Below are 19,158 nucleotides of genomic sequence, written 5' to 3' on the forward strand. Positions count from 1 at the left end.
CGCACATCATGTGCGCACACCCCCTGGCCCCCCCGATCGTCGGAACCCCAATGCCGCCGGTCAAATTCTCCGGTGATGCTCCGACGATGGTGCCCCAGCGAAGAAAAATGTGGCACCAGCACATGCCTGAGCCTAGCATATGCTGCCGCAACCCTCGGTCTAGTCTGATCTTAGACTGGGAATGAACTCCATATGCTTAGACTGGGAATGAACTCTGTATCCCTAAGTCAACCCACGAAATGAGCGTGTAGGCGCTCAGCCGGCAAGAGGGGCAGGATGCGCAAGCCGGGGATCGACCGGCCCATTCTGTGTGCTGCTGATCATGCTACCACAACCCTCGGTCCGGTCCAATCTTAGACTGGAAATGAGCAGGTGGGCGGGTGGGCACTTCGTCGGCCAGAGAGACGGGATGTGCAAGCCGTGGATCGATAGGGTGGTAGGTGGGTTTAGGCACATCTTCATATTTCTGCATGCCAATGCCATTTTTATGGCTTGTAACTTCATACAATGGTCCCTTAAGCCTTCACGTGAAGTTTCATGGCAAGACGACTCATTTTCTATTTTTCATGATTTTTAAAACTTTTTACGGTTCGGGATTTTTAAAATTTTTTTGGAAGGCATTTTGGCCCCAAACTTGGTAGACGTGATCCCTCTATTTTTTTTTGGCGTGCATAAAAAATTTCAGCTAAAAACTCAAAGTGTACAAGATTTTGTCACCATTTGAAAAAAGTGTCCCCATTTCAAACACTTTAATGGCTACTGGCAGCAAACCTGTAACATCTCAAATGCTCTTTAAGGGGGTGTGAGTTCTTGAGAATTGATGAGGGATAGGGGGCCAATACAAGGGCCAAGTACCAGCACCCATCGGACATCATGTATGCACACCCCCCGGCCCCCCCGATCGTCGAAAACCAAATGTCGTCCGACGATGGTGCCCCGATGAAGAAAAATGCGACACCGGCACATGCCCGAGCCCAGCATGTGCTGCCGCAACCCTCGGTCCATTCTGATCTTAGACTGGGAATGAACTCCGCATGCTTAGACTGGGAATGAACTCCGTATGCCTAAGTCAAGCGACGAAAAGAACGTGCGGGTGCTCAGTCGGCCAGAGGGGCGGGATGCACAAGCCGAGGACCGACCGGGTCCCCTTCTGCGTGCTGTCGATCCTGCTGCCGCAACCCATGGTCCGATCCAATCTTAGACTGCGAATGAACTCCGTATGCCTAAGCCAATCGACGAAATGAGCGGGCGGGTGGGCAGGCACTTCGCCGGCCAGAGAGACGGGATGGGCAAGCCGTGGATCGATAGAGTGGTAGGTGGGTTTAGGCACATCTTCATATTTTTGCATGCCAATGCCATTTTTATGGCTTGTAAATTCATAAAATGGTCCCTTAAGCCTTCGCGTGAAGTTTCATGGCAAGACGACTCGTTTTTTATTTTTCATGATTTTCAAAACTTTTTACGGTTCGGGATTTCTTAAAATTTTTTCGGAACTAGTTTTGTCCCCAAACTAGGTAGACGTGATCCTTGTATTTTTGTTGGCATGCACAAAAAAATTCAGCTAAAAAATCAAAGTGTACAAGATTTTGTGACCATTTGAAGAAAGTGCCCCCATTTCAGACACTTTAATAACTACTAGCAGCAAACCTATAAAATCTCAAATGCTCTTTAAGGGGGTGTGAGTTCTCGAGGTTTCATGAGGGATAGGGGGCCAATATAAGGGCCATGTACCAGCACCCATTGCACATCATGTGCGCACACCGCCCCGGCCCCCCCAATCGCCGGAACCCCAATGCCACCGGTCAGGTTCTCTGATGATGCTCTGGCGATGGTGCCCCGGCAAAGAAAAATGTGGCACCAGCACATGCCCGAGCCCAGCATGTGCTCCCGAAACCATCGGTTCGGTCCGATCTTAGACTGGGAATGAACTCCGTATGCTTAGACTGGCAATGAATTCCGTATGCCTAAGTCAACCCACGAAATGAGCGTGCGGGCGCTAAGTCGGCCAAAGGGGCGAGATGTGCAAGTCGGGGATCGGTCGGGTCCCCCTCTCCGTGCTGCCGATCCTGCAGCCACAATCCTTGGTTCGATCTGATCTTAGACTGGGAATGAACTCCGTATGCCTAAGCCAACCGATGAAACAGCGGGGCTGACGGGCGGGCGAGCACTACGCCGACCAGAGAGACGGGATGCGCAAGCCGTGGATCGATAGGTTGGTAGGTGGATTTAGGCACATTTTCATATTTCTGCATGCCAATGCCATTTTCGTGGCTTGGAAATTCATACAATGGTCCCTTAAGCCTTCACGTGAAGTTTCATGGCAAGATGACTCGTTTTCTATTTTTCACTATTTTTGAAACTTTTTACGGTTCGAGATTTTTTAAAGTTTTTTTGGAAGGAATTTTGGCTCCAAACTTGGTAGACGTGATCATTGTATTTTTATTGGCATGCACAAAAAATTCAGCTAAAAACTCGAAGTGTAGAAGATTTTGTGACCATTTGAAAAAAAGTGTCCCCATTTCAAACACTTTAATGGCTACTGGCAGCAACCCTGTAAAATCTCAAATGATCTTTAAGGGGGTGTGAGTTCTCAAGGTTTGATGAGGGATAGGGGGCCAATATAACGGCCAAGTACTAGCACCCATCACACATCATGTGCGAACACCCCCCGGCCCCCCCGATCGCCAAACCCCAATGCCGCCGTTCAGGTTCTCCGGTGATGCTTCGACGATGGTGCCCCGGTGAAGAAAAATACGGCACCAGCACATGCCTGAGCCCAGCATGTGCTGCCGCAACACTCGGTCTGGTACGATCTTAGACTGGGAATGAACTTCGTATGCTTACACTAGGAATAAACTCTGTATGCCTAAGTCAACCCACGAAACGAGCGTGCGGGCGCTCAACCGGCCAAAGGGGCAGGTTGTGCAAGTCGAGGATCAATCGAGTCCCCTCTACATGCTGCCGATCCTGCTACCACGACCCTTGGTCCGATCTGATCTTAGACTGGAAATCAACTCCGTATGCTTGAGCCAATCGACGAAACGCGCGGGCAGGCGAGCACTTCGCCGGCTAGAGAGACGGGAATCGCAAGCCGTGGATCGATAGGGTGGTAGGTGGGTTTAGGCACATCTTTGTATTTCTATGTGCCAATGCCATTTTTATGGCTTCTAAATTCATACAATGGTCCCTTAAGCCTTCACGTGAAGTTTCATGGCAAGACGACTCGTTTTCTATTTTTCACGATTTTCAAAACCTTTTACGGTTCGGGATTTTTTAAAATTTTTTCAGAAGGAGTTTTGGCCCCAAACTTGGTAGACGTGATCCTTTTATTTTTTTTGGCTTGCACAAAAAAATTCAGCTAAAAACTCGAAGTGTACAAGATTTTGTGACCATTTGAAAAAAGTGTCCCCATTTCAGACACTTTAATGGCTACTGGCAGTAAACCTGTAAAATCTCAAATGCTCTTTAAGGGGGTGTGAGTTCTCGAGGTTTAATGAGGGATAGGTGGCCAATATAAGGGCCAAGTACCAGCACCCATCGCACATCATGTGCGCACACCCCCCGACCCCCCCGATCGTCGAAACCCCAATGCTACCGGTCAGGTTCTCCGACGATGCTTCGGCGATGGTGCCCCGACGAACAAAAATACGGCACCAGCACATGCCCGTGCCCAGCATGTGCAGACACAACCCTCGGTCTAGTCCGATCTTAGACTGGGAATGAATTCCGTATGCTTAGGCTGGGAATCAACTCTGTATGCCTAAGTCAACCCACGAAATGAGCGTACGGGTGCTCAGCCTGCCAAAGGGGCGGGATGCGCAAGCCGAGGATCTGTCGGGTCCCCTTTTATGTGCTGCCGATCCTGCTACCGCAACCCTTCGTCTGGTCTGATCTTAGACTGGGAATGAACTCCGTATGCCTGAGCCAACCGATGAAACAAGCAGGCGGGCAGGCGGGCACTACGCCGGCCAGAGAGACGGGATGCGCAAGCCGTGTATCGATAGGGTGGTAGGAGGGTTTAGGAACACCTTCATATTTCTACATGCCAATGCAATTTTTATGCCTTGTAAATTCATACAATGGTCCCTTAAGCCTTCACGTGAAGTTTCATGGCAAGACGAATCGTTTTCTATTTTTCACGATTTTTGAAACTTTTTGAGTTTTGGCATTTTTTAAAATTTTTTTGGAAGGCTTTTTGGCCCCAAACTTGGAAGATGTGATCCTTGTATTTTTCTTGGAATGCCCAAAACAATTCAGCTAAAAACTCGAAGTGTACAAGATTTTGTGACCATTTGAAAAAAGTGTCCCCATTTAGACACTTTAATGGCTACTGGCAGCAAACCTGTAAAATCTCAAATGCTCTTTAAGGGGGTGTGAGTTCTCGAGGTTTGATGAGGGATAGGGGGCCAATATAAGGGCCAAGTACCAGCACCCATCGGACATCATGTGTGCACAACCCCCACGGCCGCCCCGATCCCCGGAACCCCAATGCCGCCAATCAGGTTCTCCGGTGATGCGCCGGTGATTGTGCCCCGGTGAAGAAAAATGTAGCTCCAGCACATGCCCAAGCCCAGTATGTGCTGTCGCAACCCTCGGTCCGATCCGATCTTAGACTGGGAATGAACTCCATATGCCTAAGTGAACCCACGAAACAAGCGTGCGGGCACTCAACCGGCCAGAGTGGCGGTATGCGCATGTCAGGGATAGGTGGGGTCCCCTTCTGCGTGCTGCCGATCTTGCTACTGCAACCCTCAATCCGGTCTGATCTTAGACTGGGAATGAACTCTATATGCCTTAATCAACCGACGAAACGAGCGGGCGGGTGGGCAGGCGGGCACTACGCCGGCCAGATAGACGGGATGCGTAAGCCGTGGATTTTTAGGGTGGTAGGTGGGTTTAGGCACATCTTAATATTTCTACATGCCAATGCCATTTTTATGGCTTGTAAATTCATACAATGGTCCCTTAAGCCTTCACGTGAAGTTTCATGGCAAGACGACTCGTTTTCTATTTTTCACGATTTTGAAAACTTTTTACGGTTCGAGATTTTTTAAAATTTTTTCGAAAGGAGTTTTGGCCCCAAACATGGTAGACGTGGTCCTTGTATTTTTGTTGGCATGCACAAAAAATTCATCTAAAAACTCGAAGTGTATAAGATTTTGGGACCATTTGAAAAAAGTGTCCCCATTTCAGACACTTTAATGGCTACTGGCAGCAAACCTGTAAAATCTCAAATGCTCTTTAAGGGGGTGTGAGTTCTCGAGGTTTGACGAGGGATAGGGGGCCAATATAAGGGCCAAGTACCATCATGTCCGGTCCAATCTTAGACTGGGAATCAACTCCGTATGCTTAGACCAGGAATGAACTCTGTATGCCTAAGTCAAGCCACGAAACGAGCGTACGGGCGCTCAGCCGGCCAGAGGGGTGGGATGCGTAAGTCGGGGATCGACTGGGTCCCCCCTATGTGCTACCAATCTTGCTGCCATAACCCTCGGTCTAGTCTGATCTTAGACTGGGAATGAACTCCGTATGCCTAAGCCAACCGACGAAACGAGCGGGCGGACGGGCGGGCACAGCATCGGCCAGAGAGACGGGATATGCAAGCCGTGGATGGATAGGGCGGTAGGTGGGTTTAGGCACATCTTCATATTTCTACGTGCCAATACCATTTTTATAGCTTGAAAATTCATACAATGGTCCCTTAAGCCTTCACGTGAAGTTTCATGGCAAGACGACTCGTTTTCTATTTTTCACGATTTTTGAAACTTTTTACGGCTCGAGATTTTTAAAAATTTTTTTAAGAGTTTTGGCCCCAAACTTGGTAGACATGATCCCTGTATTTTTTTTTATCATGCACAAAAAAATTCAGCTAAAAACTCGAAGTGTACAAGATTTTGTGACCATTTGAAAAAAGTGTCCCCATTTTAGACACTTTAATTGCTACTGGCAGCAAACCTTTAAAATCTCAAATGCTCTTTAAGGGGGTGTGAGTTCTCGAGGTTTGATGAGGGATAGGAGGCCAATATAAGGGCCAAGTACCAGCACCCATCGCACATCATGTGCGCACACCCCTCCGGCCCCCCTGATCGCCGGAACCCCAATGCCGCCAGTCAGGTTCTCTGGCGATGATCCGACGGTGGTGCCTCTGGGGAAGAAAAATGCGACACCAGCACCTGTCCGAGCCCAGCATGTGCTGCCACAACCCTCAGTCTAGTTTGATCTTAGGCTGGGAATGAACTCCGTATGCTTAGACTGGGAATGAACTCCGTATGCCTAAGTCAACCCATGAAACGAGCGTGCGGGCGTTTATCCGCCAGAGGGGTGGGGTGCGCAAGCCGGGGATCGGTCGGGTCCCCCTTTGCGTGCTGCCCATCTTGCTGCCGCAACCCTTGGTCCGATCTGATCTTAGATTGGGAATGAACTCCGTTTGCCTAAGCCAATCGATGAAACAAACGGATGGGCGGGCGGGCACTACGTCGGCCAGAGAGACGGGATGCGCAAGCCGTGGATCGATAGGGTGGTACGTGGGTTTAGGCAGATCTTCATATTTCTATGTGCCAATACCATTTTTATGGCTTGCAAATTCATACAATGGTCCCTTAAGCCTTCACGTGAAGTTTCATGGCAAGACGACTCGTTTTCTATTTTTCACGATTTTTGAAACTTTTTATGGCTCGAGATTTTTTAAAATTTTTTTAGAAGGAGTTTTGGCCCCAAACTTAGTAGACATGATCCCTGTATTTTTTTTTGGCATGCATAAAAAAATTCAGCTAAAAACTCGAAGTGTACAAGATTTTGTGACCATTTGAAAAAAGTGTCCACATTTCAGACACTTTAATGGCTACTGGCAGCAAACCTGTAAAATCTCAAATGCTCTTTATGGGGGTGTGAGTTCTTAAGGTTTGACAAGGGATAGGGGGCCAATATAAGGGCCAAGTACCAGCACCCTTCCCACATCCTATGCGCACACCCCTCCCAGCCCCCCCGATCGCCGGAACCGTAATGCCGCCGGTCAGGTTCCACGGCAATACTCCGACGATAGTGCCCCGACGAAGAAAAATGCAGCACCAACACATGCCTGAGCCTAGCATGTGCTACCGCAACCCTCGGTCCGGTCCGATCTTAGACTGGGAGTGAGCTCCGTATGCCTAAGTCAACCCACGAAATGAGTGTGCCGACGCTGAGCCGGCCAGAGGGGCGAGATGCGTAAGCCGGGGATCGATCGGGTCCCCCTCTATGTGTTGTCGATCCTGCTGCCGTAACCCATGGTCCAGTCCGATCTTTGTTGGGAATGAACTCTGTATGCCTAAGCCAACCGACGAAACGTGCGAGCAGGCGGGCGGGCGGGCACTATGCTGGCCAGAGAGACGGGATGCGTATGTCGTGGATCGATTGAGTGGTAGGTGGGTTTAGGCACATCTTCATATTTCTGCATGCCAATGCCATTTTTATGGCTTGTAAATTCATACAATGGTCCCTTAAGCCTTCACGTGAAGTTTCATGGCAAGATGAGTCATTTTCTATTTTTCACGATTTTTGAAACTTTTTGCGGTTCGGTATTTTTTAAAATTTTTTCAAAAGGCGTTTTGGCCGCAAACTTGGTAGACGTGATCCTTGTAATTTTTTTGGCATGCACAAAAAAATTCAATTAAAAACTCGAAGTGTAAAAGATTTTGTGACCAATTCAAAAAAAGTCTCCCCATTTCAGACACATTAATGGCTACTGGCAGCAAACTTGTAAAATCTCAAATGCTCTGTAAGGGGTTGTGAGTTCTCAAAGTTTCTTGAGGGATAGGGGGCCAATATAAGGGCCAAGTACCAGCACCCATCGCACATCATGTGCGCACACCCCCCTGGCCCCCCTATCGCTGAAACCCCAATGACGTCGGTCAGGTTCTTTGATGATGCTCCGGCGATGGTGCCCCAGCGAAGAAAAATATGGCACCAGCACATGCCTGAGCCCAGCATGTGCTGCCACAACCCTCGGTGCGATGCGATCTTAGACTGGGAATGAACTCCGTATGCCTAAGCCAACCGACGAAACTAGCGAGCGGGCGGGCGGGCAAGCGCTTCGTCGGCCAGAGAGATAGGATGCGCAAGCCGTGGATCGATAGGGTGGTAGGTGGGTTTAGGCACATCTTCATATTTCTACATGCCAATGCCATTTTTATGGCTTGTAAATTCATACAATGGTCCCTTAAGCCTTCACGTGAAGTTTCATTGCAAGATGACTCGTTTTCTATTTTTCACGATTTTTGAAACTTTTTGTGGTTCGGGATTTTTTAAAATTTTTTCGAAAGGTGTTTTGGTCCCAAACTTGGTAGACATGATCCTTGTATTTTGTTGGCATGCGCAAAAATATTCAGCTAAAAACTCGAAGTGTACAAGATTTTGTGACCATTTGAAAAAAGTGTCCCCATTTCAGACACATTAATGGCTACTGGCAGCAATCCTGTAAAATCTGAAATGCTCTTTAAGGGGGTGTGAGTTCTCGAGGTTTGATGAGGGATAGGGGGCCAATATAAGGGCCAAGTACCAGCACCCATCACACATCATGTGCGCACACCCTTACCCGGCCCCCCTGATCGTCGGAACCCCAAAGTCGCTGGTCAGGTTCTCCGGTGATGGTACCCTGATGAAGAAAAATGTGGTACCAGCACATGCCCGAGCCCAGCATGTGCTGCCGGAACCCTCGGTCTGGTCTAATCTTAGACTGGGAATGAACTCCGTATGCTTAGACTGGGAATGAACTCCGTTTGGTTAGACTGGGAATGAACTCCGTATGCCAAGTCAACCCACGAAACGAGCGTGCAGGTGCTCAGCCGGCCAAAGGGGCGGGATGCGCAAGCCGGGCATCGGCCGGGTCCCCCTCTACGTGCTGCCAATCCTGCTACCATAACCCTCGGTCCAGTCCGATCTTAGACTAGGAATGAACTCCGCATGCCTAAGCCAACCGACAAAACGCGCGGGCGGGCAGGCGGGCACTACGCCGGCCAGAGAGACGGGATGTGCAAGCCGTGGATCGATAGGGTGGTAGGTGGGTTTAGGCACATCTTCATATTTCTACATGCTGATGCCATTTTTATGGCTTGTAAATTCACACAATGGTCCTTTAAGCCTTCACGTGAAGTTTCGTGGCAAGACGACTCATTTTCTATTTTTCACGATCTTTAAAACTTTTTACGGTTCGGGATTTTTTAAAATTTTTTCGAAAGTAGTTTTGGCCCCAAACTTGGTAGACATGATCCTTGTATTCTTGTTGGCATGCACAAAAAAATTCAGCTAAAAACTCGAAGTGTACAAGATTTTGTGACCATTTGAAAAAAGTGTCCCCATTTCAGACACTTTAATAACTACTGGCAGCAAACCTGTAAAATCTCAAATGCTCTTTAAGGAGTGTGAGTTCTCGAGGTTTGATGAGGGATAGGAGGCCAATATAAGGGCCAACTACCAGCACCCATCGCACATCATGTGCGCACACCACCCCCCGGCCCACCCGATCGCCGGAACCCCAATGCCGTCGGTCAGGTTATCCGATGATGCTCCGACGATTGTGCCCCGGCATTAAAAAATGCGGCACCAGCACATGCCCGAGCGCAACATGTGCTGCCACAACCCTCGATCCGGTCTGATCTTAGACTGGGAATGAACTCCGTATGCTTGACTGGGAATGAAGTCTGTATGCCTAAGTCAACCCACGAAACGAGCGTACGGGCGTTTAACCTGCCAGAGGGGCGGCATGCACCAGCCGAGGATCGGTCGGGTCCCCCTTTGCGTGCTGCCAATCCTACTGCCGTAACCCTCGATCTGATTCGATCTTAGACTGGGAATGAACTCCGTATGCCTAAGCCAATCAATTAAAACGAGCGGGCAGGCGGGCGGGCAGGCACCACGCCGGCCAGAGAGACGGGATGCGCAAGTCGTCGATCGATAGGGTGCTAGGTGGGTTTAACCACATCTTCATATTTCTATGTGCCAATGCCATTTTTATGGCTTGTAAATTCATACAATGGTCCGTTAAGCCTTCACGTGAAGTTTCATGGCAAGACGACTCGTTTTCTATTTTTCATGATTTTTGAAACATTTTGTGGTTCGGGATTTTTTAAAATTTTTTCGAATGGAGTTTTGTCCCCAAACTTGGTAGACATGATTCTTGTATTTTTATTGGCATGCACAAAAAAATTCAGCTAAAAAATCGAAGTGTACAAGATTTTGTGACCATTTGAATAAAGTGTCGCCATTTCAGACACTTTAATGGCTACTGGCAGCAAACCTGTAAAATCTCAAATGCTCTTTAAGGGGGTGTGATTTCTATAGGTTTGATGAGGGATAGGGGGTTAATATAAGGGCCAAGTACCAGCACGCATCGCACATCATGTGGGCACAACCCCTCGGCCCCCCCGACCACTGGAACTTCAATGCCATCGGTCAGGTTCTCCGGTGATGCTCCGGCAATGGCGCCCCTACGAAGAAAAATACGGCACCAGCACATGCCCGAGACCAGCATGTGCTGCTGTAAACCTCTTTCCTGTCTGATCTTAGGCTGGGAATGAACTCCGTATGCCTAAGTCAACCCATGAAATGAGCGTGCGGGCGCTCAGTCGGCCAGAGGGGCGGGATGCGCAAGCCAAGGATCGGCCGGGTCCCCCTCTACGTGCTGTCGATCCTACTGCTGCAACCCTCGATCCGGTTCAATCCTAGACTTGGAATGAACTCCGTATGCCTAAGCCAATCGACGAAATGAGCGAGCGGGCCGGCAGGCACTACGTCGGCCAGAAAGACGGGATGCGCAAGCTGTGGATCGATAGGGTGGTAGGTGGGTTTAGGCACATCTTCATATTTTTAATGCCAATGCCATTTATATGGCTTGTAAATTCATACAATGGTCCCTTAAGCCTTCACGGGAAGTTTCATGGCAAGACGACTCATTTTCTATTTTTCATGATTTTTGAAACTTTTTGCAGTTTAGGATTTTTTAAAATTTTTTTGGAAGGAGTTTTGGCTCCAAACTTGGTAGACGTGATCCTTTTATTTTTGTTGGCATGCACAAAAAATTTCAGCTAAAAACTAGAAGTGTACAAGATTTTGTGACCATTTGGAAAAAGTGTCCCCATTTCAGACACTTTAATGGCTACTGGCAGCAAACCTGTAAAATCTCAAATGCTTTTTAAGGGGGTGTGAGTTCTCGAGGTTTGACGAGGGATAGGGGGCCAATATAAGGGCCAAGTACCAGCATCCATCGCACATCATGTGCACACACCTCCCGGCCCCCCCGATCATCAGAACCCCAATGCCGCCGATCTGATTCTCCGATAATGCTCTGGCGATGGTGTCCCGACGAAGAAAAATACGGCACCAGCACATGCCCGAGCCCAGCATGTGCTGCCGTAACCCTCGGTCCGGTCCGATCTTAGACTGGGAGTGAACTCCGCATGCCTAAGTCAACCCACGAAACGAGCTTGCGGGAGCTCAACTGGCCAGAGGGGCAAGATGCGCAAGCCGGGGATCGATCGGGTCCCCCTCTACGTACTGTCGATCCTGCTGCCGCAACCCTCGATCCAGTCCATTCTTAGACTATGAATGAACTCCGTATGCCTAAGCCAACCGACGAAACTAGCGGGCAGGCGGACGGGCACTATGTCGGCAAGAGAGACGGGCTGCGCAAGCCATGGATCGATAGGGTGGTAGGTGGGTTTAGGCACATCTTCATATCTCTGCATGCCAATGCCATTTTTATGGCTTGTAAATTCATACAATGGCCCCTTAAGCCTTCACGTGATGGTTCATGGCAAGATGACTCATTTTCTATTTTTCATGATTTTTGAAACTTTTTGCGGTTCGGGATTTTTTAAAATTTTTTCGGAAACAGTTTTGGCCCCAAACCTGGTAGACATGATCCTTGTATTGTTTTTTTGCATGCAAAAAACAATTCAGCTAAAAACTCAAAGTGTACAAGATTTTGTGACCATTTGAAAAAAGTGTCCCCAATTTGGACACTTTAATGGCTACTGGAAGCAAACCTGTAAAATCTCAAATGCTCTTTAAGGGGGTGTGAGTTCTCGAGGTTTGATGAGGGATAGGGGCCCAATATAAGGGCCAAGTACCAGCACTCATCGTACATCATTTGCACACACCCCCGACCCCCCGATCGCCGGAACCCCAATGCCGCCGGTCAGGTTCTGCAGCGATGGTGCTCGGTGAAGAAAAATGCTGCACCAGCACATGCCCGAGCCCAGCATATGCTGCCGCAACCCTCGGTCTGGTCCGATATTTGACTGGGAATGAACTCTGTATGCTTAGACTGGGAATGAACTCCGTATGCCTAAGTCAACCCACGAAAAAAGCATGCGCGCGCTCAGCCGGCCAGAGGGGTTGGATGCGCAAGCCAAGGATCGATCGGGTCCCCCTCTGCGTTCTGCCAATCCTGCTGGTACAACCCTTGGTCCAGTTCAATCTTAGACTGGAAATGAATTCCGTATACCTAAGCCAACCGACGAAACGAGCGGGCAGACGGGCGGGCGGGCGGGCACTACACTGGCCAGAGAGACGGGATGCACAAGCCATGGATCGATAGCGTGGTAGGTGGGTTTAGGTACATCTTCATATTTCTGTATGCCAATGCCATTTTTATGGCTTTGTAAATTCATACAATGGTCCCTTAAGCCTTCACAGGAAGTTTCATGGCAAGACGACTCGTTTTCTATTTTTCATGATTTTTGAAACTTTTTGCAGTTCGGGATTTTTTAAAATTTTTTGGAAGGAGTTTTGGCCCCAAACTTGGTAGACGTGATCCTTGTATTTTTTTTGTTATGCATAAAAAAATTCAGCTAAAAACTCGAGGTGTACAAGATTTTGTGACCATTTGAAAAAAGTGTCCCCATTTCAGACACTTTAATGGCTACTGGCAGCAAACTTGTAAAATCTCAAATGCTCTTTAAGGGGGTGTGAGTTCTTGAGGTTTGATGAGGGATAGGGGGCCAATATAAGGGCCAAGTACTAGCACCCATCGAACATCATGTGCACACACCCCCCGGCCCCCCGATCGCCAAAACACCAATGCCACCGGTCAGGTTCTCTGACAATGCTCCTGTAATGGTGCCTCGGTGAAGAAAAATACGGCACCAGCACATGCCTGAGCCCAGCATGTGCTGTCGCAACCCTCGGTATGGTCCAATCTTAGACTACGAATGAACTTCGTATGCTTAGACTGGGAATGAACTCCGTATGCCTAAGTCATCTCACGAAACGAGCGTGCGGGTGCTCAGTCAGCCAGAGTGGCGGGATGTGGAAGCCGTGGATCAGCCGGGTCCCCCTCTGCATGCTGTCGATCGTGTTGCCACAATGCTCGGTCCGGTCCAATCTTAGACTGGGAATGAACTCTGTATGCCTAAGCCAACTGACGAAACGAGCAGGCGGGCGGGCAGGCGGGCACTACGCTGGCCAGAGAGACAAGATGCACAAGCCGTGGATCGATAGGTTGGTAGGTGGGTTTAGCCACACCTTCATATTTCTATGTGCCAATGCCATTTTTTTGGCTTGTAAATTCATACAATGGTCCCTTAAGCCTTCACGTGAAGTTTCATGAGAAGACGACTCATTTTCTATTTTTCACAATTTTCAAAACTTTTTACGGTTCGAGATTTTTTAAAATTTTTTCGGAAGGAGTTTTGGCCCCAAACTTGGTAGACATGATCCTTGTATTTTTTTTTGCAAGCACAAAAAAATTCAGCTAAAAACTCGAAGTGTACAAGATTTTGGGACCATTTGAAAAAAGTGTCCCCATTTCAGACACTTTAATGGCTACTAGCAGGAAACCTGTAAAATCTCAAATGATCTTTAAGGGGGTATGAGTTCTTGAGGTTTGATGAGGGATAGGGGGCCAATATAAGGGCCAAGTACCAGCACCCATCGCACATCATGTGCGCACACCCCCCCGATCGTCGGAACCCTAATGCCACCGATCAGGTTCTCCGGCGATAGTCCGGTCAGGTTCCCCGATGGAGAAAAATTCGGCACCAGCACATGCCCGAGCCTAGAATGTGCTACTGTAACCCTCGGTCCGGTCCGATCTTAGACTGGGAGTGAACTCCGTATGCTTAGACTGGGAATGAACTCCGTATGCCTAAGTCTACCCACGAAACGAGCGTATGGGCGCTCAACCGGCCAAAGGGGCGAGATGTACAAGCCGGGGATCAGCTTGGTCCCCCTCTGCGTGCTATCGATCTTGCTCCCGTAACCCTCGATCCAATCTGATCTTAGACTGGGTATTAACACCGTATGCCTAAGCCAACCGACGAAACGAGCGAGCAGGTGGGCAGGCTCTATGCCGGCCAGAGAGACGGGATGCGCAAGCCGTGGATCGACATGGTGGTAGGTGGGTTTAGGCAAATCTTCATATTTTTTTGCGCCAATGCCATTTTTATGGCTTGTAAATTCATACAGTGGTCCCTTAAGCCTTCACGTGAAGTTTCATGGCAAGACGACTCGTTTTCAATTTTTAATGATTTTCAAAACTTTTCCTGGTTCGGGATTTTTTAAAATTTTTTCAGAAGGAGTTTTGGCCCCAAACTTGGTATACATGATCTTAGATTGGGAATGAATTCCGTATGCTTAGATTGGGAATGAACTCAGTATGCCTAAGTCAACCCACGAAATGAGCGTGTAGGCACTCAGCCGGCCAGAGGGGTAGGATGCGCAAGTCAGGGATCGATCGGATCCCCTTCTGCGTGCTGCCAATCCTGCTACCGCAACCCTCAGTCCGGTATGATCTTAGACTAGGAATGAACTTCGTATGCCTAGGCCAACCGACGAAATGAGCGGGCGGGCACTACAAGATTTTGTGACCATTTGAAAAAAGTGTCCCTATTTCAGACACTTTAGTGGCTACTGGCAGCAAACCTGTAAAATCTTAAATGCTCTTTAAGGGGTGTGAGTTCACCAGGTTTGATGAGGGATAAGGGGCCAATATAAGGGCCAAGTCCTAGCACCCATCGCACATCATGTGCGCACACCCCCAATGCGTCGGTCAGGTTCTCTGGCGATGCTCTGGCGATGGTTCGTCGACGAAGAAAAATGCAGCACCAGCACATGCCCGAGCCCAGCATGTGCTGCCGCAACCCTCGGTCTGGTCTGATCTTAGACTGGGAATGATCTTTGTATGCTTTGACTAGGAAAGAACTCCGTATGCCTAAGTCAACACACGAAACGAGCGTGCAGGCGCTTAACCGACCAGAGGGGTGAGATGTGTAAGCCGGGGATCGACCGGGTCTCCCTCTGCATGCTGCCGATCCTACTGCCGCAACCCTTGATCCGGTCCGATCTTAGACTGGGAATGAACTCCGTATGCCTAAGCCAACAGACGAAACGAGCAGGCGGACGGGCGGGCGGGCACTACGCCGGCCAGAGAGACGAGATGCGTAAGTCGTGGATCGATAAGGTGGTAGGTTGGTTTAGGCACATCTTCATATTTCTGCATCCCAATGCCATTTTTATGGCTTGGAAATTCATACAATGGTCCCTTAAGCCTTCACGTGAAGTTTCATGGCAAGACAACTTGTTTTCTATTTTTCATGATTTTCAAAACTTTTTACGGTTCGAGATTTTTTAAAATTTTTTAGGAAGGAGTTTTGGCCCCAAACTTGGTAGACATGATCCTTGTATTTTTTTTTGCATGCACAAAAAAATTCAGCTAAAAACACGAAGTGTACACGACTTTGTGACCATTTGAAAAAAGTGTCCCCAATTCAGACACTTTAATGGCTGCTGGTAGCAAACCTTTAAAATCTCAAATGCTCTTTAAGGGGGTGTGAGTTCTCGAGGTTTGATGAGGGATAGGGGGTCAATATAAGGGCCAAGTACCAGCAGCCATTGCACAACATGTGCGCACACCCCCCGGCCCCCCCGATCACCGGAACCCAATGCCGTCGGTCAGGTTCTTCGGTGATGCTTCGATGATGGTGCCCCAACGAAGAAAAATGTGGCACTAGTACATGCCCGAGCCTAGCATGTGCTCCGCAGCCCTCGATCTGGTCTGATCATAGACTAGGAATGAACTCCGTATGCTTAGACTGGGAATGAACTCCGCAGGCCTAAGTCAACGCACGAAACGAATGTGTAGGCGCTCAACCGGCTAGAGGAGCAGGATGCACAAGCTGGGGATCAGCCGAGTCCCCCTCCACGTGTTGGCGATCCTGCTGCTGCAACCATCAGTTCGGTTTGATCTTAGACTGGGAATGAACTCCGAATGCCTAAGCCAACCGACGAAACGAGCGGGCGGGCGGGTGGGCACTACGTCGACCAGAGAGACGGGATGCGCAAGCCGTGGATCGATAGGGTGCTAGGTGGGTTTAGGCACATCTTCATATTTCTGCATGCCAATGCCATTTTTATGGCTTGTAAATTCATACAATGGTCCCTTAAGCCTTCACGTAAAGTTTCATGGCAAGACGACTCGTTTTCTATTTTTCACGATTTTCGAAACTTTTTGTGGTTCGGGATTTTTTAAAAATTTTTTTGGAAGCAGTTTTGGCCCAAAACTTGGTAGACATCATCCTTGCATTTTTTTTGGCATGCACAAAAAAATTCAGCTAAAAACTCAAAGTGTACAAGATTTTGTGACCATTTGAAAAAAATGTCCCCATTTCAGACACTTTAATGGCTACTGGCAGCAAACCTGTAAAATCTCAAATGCTCTTTAAGGGGGTGTGAGTTCTCAAGGTTTGATGAGGGATAGGGGGCCAATATAAGGGCCAAGTACCAGCACCCATCGTACATCTTGTGCGCACACCCTCCGGCCCCCCCGATTGCCGGAACCCCAATGCCATCGGTCAGGTTCTCCGACGATGCTCCAACGATGGTGCCCCGGTGAAGAAAAATGCAGCACCAGCACATGCCCGAGCCCAGCATGTGCTGCCCCAACCCTCAGTCTGGTCCGATCTTAGACTGGGAATGAACTCCATATGCCTAAGTCAACCCACGAAGCGAGCGTGCGGGCGCTCAGCCGGCTAGAGGGGTGGGATGCACAAGCCGGGGATCGATCGGGTCCCCCTATGCGTGCTACCGATCTTGCTGCCACAACCCTCAGTTCGGTTTGATCTTAGACTGGGAATGAACTCCGTATGCCTAAGCCAACCGACCAAACAAGCGGGCGGGCGGGCAGGCGGGCACTACACCGGCCAGAGAGGTAGGATGTGCAAGCCATGGATCGATAGGGTGGTAGGTGGGTTTCAGCACATCTTCATATTTCTATGTGCCAATGCCGTTTTGATGGCTTGTAAATTTCTGACAATGGTCTCTTAAGCCTTCACGTGAAGTTTCATGGCAAGACAACTTGTTTTCTATTTTTCACGATTTTTGAAACTTTTTACGGTTCAAGATCTTTTAAAATTTTTTCGAAAGGAGTTTTGGTCCCAAGGTTGGTAGACGTGATCCTTGTATTTTTGTTGGCATACACAAAAAAATTCAGCTAAAACCTCGAAGTGTACAAGATTTTTTGACCGTTTGAAAAAAGTGCCCCCATTCCAGACACTTTAATGGCTACTGGCAGCAAACCTGTAAAATCTCAAATGCTCTTTAAGGGGGTGTGAGTTCTTGAGGTTTGATGAGGGATAGGGGGCCAATATAAGGGCCGAGTACCAGCATCTATCGCCCATCTTGTACGCACACCCCCGACCCCCCATCGTCGAAACCCCAATGCACCGATCAGGTTCTCCGATGATGCTCCGGCGATGGTGCCCTAGCGAAGAAAAATACGGCACCAGCACATGCTCGAGCCCAGCATGTGCTGCCGTAAACCTCGGTCCGGTCCAATCTTAGACTGGGAATGAATTCCATATGCTTAGACTGCGAATGAACTCCGTATGCCTAAGTGAACCCACGAAACAAGCGTATGGGCGCTCAGCCGGCCAGAGGGGCGGGATGCACAAGCCGGGGATAGTCGGGTCCCCATTTGCATGCTGCCGATCCTGCTGCCACAACCCTCGATCCAGTCTGATCTTAGACTGGGAATGAACTCTGTATGCCTAAGCCAACCGACAAAACGAACGGGCGGGCGGGCGGTCGAGCACTACGTCGGCCAGAGATACAAGATATGTAAGTTGGGGATCGGTCGGGTCCCCCTCTATATGCTACCGATCTTGCTATCGGAACCTTCGATCTGGTCTGATCTTAGACTGGGAATGAACTTCGTATGCCTAAGCCAACTGACAAAATGAGTGGGCAGGCGATCGGGCACTACGCCTACCAGAGAGACGGGATGCACAAGACGTGGATTGATAGGGCAGTAGGTGGGTTTAGGCACATCATCATATTTCTATGTGCCAATGCCATTTTTATGGCTTGTAAATTCATACAATGGTCCCTTAAGCCTTCACGTGAAGTTTCATGGCAAGACGACTCGTTTTCTATTTTTCATAATTTTTGAAACTTTCTGGGGTTCGAGATTTTTTAAAATTTTTTCGGAAGGAGTTTTGGCCCCAAACTTGGTAGACGTGATCCTTGTATTTTTGTTGGCATGCATAAAAAAATTCAGCTAAAAACTCGAAGTGTACAAGATTTTGTTACCATTTGAAAAAAGTGTCCCCATTTCAGACACTCTAATCGCTATGGCAGCAAACCTATAAAATCTCAAATGCTCTTTAAGGGGGTGTGAGTTCTCAAGGTTTGATGAGGGATAATGGGCCAATATAAGGGCCAAGTACCAGCACCCATCGCACATCATGTGCGCACACCCCCCGGCCCCCCCGATCGTCAGAACCCCAATGCCGCCGGTCAGGTTCTCCGGTGATGCTCCGACGATGGTGCCCCGGTGAAGAAAAATGTGGCACCAGCACATGTCCGAGCCCAGCAGGTGCTATCGCAACCCTCAGTCTGGTCCGATCTTAGACTGGGAATGAACTCCGTATGTTTAGACTGGGAATGAACTCCGTATGCCTAAGTGAACCCACGAAACAAGCGTACGGGCGCTCAGCCGACCAGAGGGGCGGGATGCGCAAGCCGGGGATAGTCGGGTCCCCATTTGCGTGCTGCCGATCTTGCTGCTACAACCCTCGATCCAATCTGATCTTAGACTGGGAATGAACTCCGTATGCCTAAGCCAACCGACCAAACGCGCGGGCGGACGGGCGGTCGGGCACTATGCGGCCAGAGATACGGGATGCA

This window comes from Durio zibethinus, chromosome 16 (assembly GCF_047325235.1).
Source record: "Durio zibethinus cultivar Kanyao isolate XHJ-2024 chromosome 16, ASM4732523v1, whole genome shotgun sequence".
Taxonomy (NCBI): Eukaryota; Viridiplantae; Streptophyta; class Magnoliopsida; order Malvales; family Malvaceae; genus Durio; species Durio zibethinus.